Source organism: Mirounga leonina, unplaced genomic scaffold, assembly GCF_011800145.1.
Source record: "Mirounga leonina isolate KUSES-001 unplaced genomic scaffold, KU_Mleo_1.0 Mir_101058, whole genome shotgun sequence".
NCBI classification, from domain to species: domain Eukaryota; kingdom Metazoa; phylum Chordata; class Mammalia; order Carnivora; family Phocidae; genus Mirounga; species Mirounga leonina.
The window spans coordinates 8,896-12,313 of NW_023270057.1; the positions used below are offsets into that span (position 1 = coordinate 8,896).

At 56.6% G+C, this 3,418-nt stretch overlaps 1 pseudogene; it reads right to left on the reverse strand.

Moving 5' to 3' along the window:
- Positions 1 to 307: 307 nt before the first annotated feature.
- Positions 308 to 1,121, reverse strand: LOC118009808 (annotated as a pseudogene).
- Positions 1,122 to 3,418: the final 2,297 nt, after the last annotated feature.

Below are 3,418 nucleotides of genomic sequence, written 5' to 3' on the forward strand. Positions count from 1 at the left end.
TGGGAGGGAAGACCCAGCCAGGACCCGTTCTGGCTCCATGGCTGCTACAGGGCTGCTCCCAGCCCCACAAGGCGGTGTCTGTTTAGAACCAGGGAGAAAACCTTTTCCCTCAATTGTTCTTTTTAAAAATGGTTGCTCAGCATTGACACAGAAAAACATCTGACATAAAACTGGAGCCGTTCACAACTGCAAATGACCCAGAAGTGAAGAAAATGTAGTGCACGCAAAGAGAGGACGCTGTATCCCCAGGCAGGCCTCCTGTGAGCAGGTGCGGCTGGGGCACTGGACGTGCCCGTGCAGACAGTACTGGACTCCACAGTGTCCCTCGAGGGGACAGAAGTAGGAACCTGCTCTGATGGCTCCGCTGAAGTCAGCACCCCCTGCTAGAGACGGGGACAGCCCCTCATGAGTTCCGGGTGTCCTGGTGTTTCTTGGGCATGGCCCAAATCTCAGCTTCTTCATGACCCGGGGCCAGCCCAGCAGCTGCACACAGGTCCTCCAGGGCCAGCCCAATAGCTGTGGGTCCCGCAGGTCCTCCAGGGACAGCACCTTGGTGGGCTTGTGGTCCAGCAGGTACCTGTTCAGGTGGCTCTTATCGTACCACATGGCCTCGATCCCATTGGCCCAGTTGACCACCATCACCTGGTGACAGGCTGAGGTCAGTCGGTGAACCTCTGCCACAACCCCCCAAAAAAGGCCCCCATGTAGTAGAAGTCACTCTGGTCCTTGGGGATGTGGGCCTGGGCCTGGGACCAGCGCTCATAGCTTAAGTCCTCATGGGCCACCCAGTATAAACCGGGGTGCAGGGTTCCAAAGAGGGGGGACAGGATCTCCATGGCCACGTGGTCACAGAACTTCATGTCCACATCCCCGCACACCATGTCATCCACCTCATAGAGGAAGCACTCCTCATAGAAGCAGCTCATGATCGCCATGTGCTGCATGGACACATCCTGCCAGTGTGGGGCACCACGGACCTCAAGAACCACCACCCTTCAGTGCTCCTGGAGGGGCACACGGGACACCAGCAACCCGCTGGTCGGTGAAGACATAGTAGATGACCCTGTGTCCACCATGAAGTGATTCTGCAGGAACAGCTCTAGGAAGACCCCGTATCCACAGGGGCAGGGGACAGGGCAGGAAGAGGGTCACTGCCAGAGGCTGGCAGCAGGACCCCAGAGCTGGGGGTCATGGACGTGTGCACCTTCTTCATGGGGACAGGCCCTGGGCTGCTTTAAGCAACAGCCACCTCCTGACCTGTCCTGAGTGAATCTGCCGACAGGGCCTCCCTACCTTCTGCTCCCAGAGATGGGGGCCATCAGTGCCCCATCTTACAAAGGGGAGCCTGAGGCTTGGGAGGCTGGAAACCCATGCAGCCGCACAGTCAGCATGTTGGAGCCAGGAACACGCCCCCGTGCTGAGCTCCTGGGCAAACCCTGCAGGTGCCCTCCCCTAGCTGCCCCCCTGTAGGTTCTGTCCCCACCTGCCATGAGTTGAGCACCTCTGCACACAGCCCGTGTTTCTATGTCCTACAGACTGCGTAGAATCAGCAGGGCCGGCCAGCTGCCCCACTTTACTTTGAGTGGGCTGTCGCTGGTCCCCAACAGAGCTGTCTCCACCCCCTATAGGGTCCTCCCTCGAAGGCTACTGGGCCTCTGGCTGACAAGGTCCATCAGTAAACCACTGGTATTCCTAGGAGGGGTCACCCTCGAACTCCCCAGATCAGGAATCAGGTTCAGCCCATGGGCAGGGAAGGGGAAATATGACCCTTGGAAAAAGGGGGCTTGCTTAGGCCCCAGCCTTGAATCCAAGGGTGTGAGCTTCTGGGTCCAGGTCTACATCTCCCTGGCCCCAAAACATTGGAAGTCTTGTCCAACTGCCTCACATGGCTGGTCCCCCTTTGAGGGGACTACCTGCCCCTCACTGTGGGGACAGCAGCTCCCCCATTATCAGCAAGTGTGGTGAGCCCCTCTGAGACTGATTTTTTTTAAGATTTTATTTATTTGACAGAGAAAGAGACAGCTAGAGAGGGAACACAAGGAGGGGGAGGGGGAGAGGGAGAAGCAGGCTCCCCCCAGAGCAGGGAGCCTGACATGGGACTTATCCCCAGGCCCCTGGGATCACGACCTGAGCCGAAGGCAGATGCTTAAGGACTGAGCCACCCAGGCGCCCTGAGACTGGCTTTTTTACACAGGCACTAAGACTACTTCCCTGTGCCTACCCCATACCTCGCAGGTTAGTAAATCGCTCACACAGGGAAGGTGGATACTACATTTAAATATGGGACGAGCACATACACCCAGCAGACATGAGTCAGGTCACCAGGGGGCAAGTAGAGGCCCAGCCAATGGGGGAACAAGCCAGACATGATGCAAGGGGAGAGAAGAGTGCTCCTGGCAGAGGGCACAGAGAATGTAAAGGATTGGAGTCAGGCCCAAGGAACATGTGGGACAACCACGCAGCTGGGTGGCGCAAAGAGGGGGGCTGCAGTGTGAGAGGTGAGGCTGGAGAGGACAGACAGGTGGGGAGCGGATCGCAGAGAGGCTCAAAGGTTATGTTCTGAAATGATCAAACTGGTTACCAGAGGAGAATGGTCTCTATACAGCAGAGGACAGGGAGACCCTAACCCTAACACTAACCCTAACCCTAACACTAACCCTAAACCTAACCCTAACCCCTAACCCCTAACCCCTAACCCTAACCCGTACACTAACCCATACCCTAACCCTAACCCTACCCTAAACCGTACCCTAACCTGTACCCTAACCCTAACCCTAACCACTAACCCCTAACCCCTAACCCTAACCCTAACACTAACCCGTACCCGTACCCTAACCCTAACCCTCGCCCTACCCTAACCCGTACCCTAAACCGTACCCTAAACCGTACCCTAACGCTAACCCTAAACCGTACCCTAACCCGTACCCGTACCCTAACCCGTACCCTAACCCGTACCCATACCCGTAACCTAACCCTAACCCGTACCCTAATCCTGACCCTAACCCGTACCCTAACCCTAACCTGTACCCTAACCCTAACCCATACCCTAACCCTAACACGTTCCCTGACCCTTACCCTAACCCATACCCATACCCGTACCCTAACCCTAACCCGTTCCCTAACCCGTCCCCTAACCCGTACCCTAATCCTAACCCGTACCCTAACCAAGCCGTACCCTAACCCGTACCCTAACCCGTACCCGTACCCTAACCCTAACCTGTACCCTAACCCTGACCCTAACCAGTACCCTAACCCTAACCTGTACCCTAACCCGTACCCTAACCCTAACCCGTACCCTAACCCTAACCCGTTCCCTGACCCGTACCCTAACCCATACCCGTACCCGTACCCTAACCCTAACCCGTTCCCTAACCCGTACCCTAACCCATACCCTAACCCTGTATATCCTCCCCAGGGA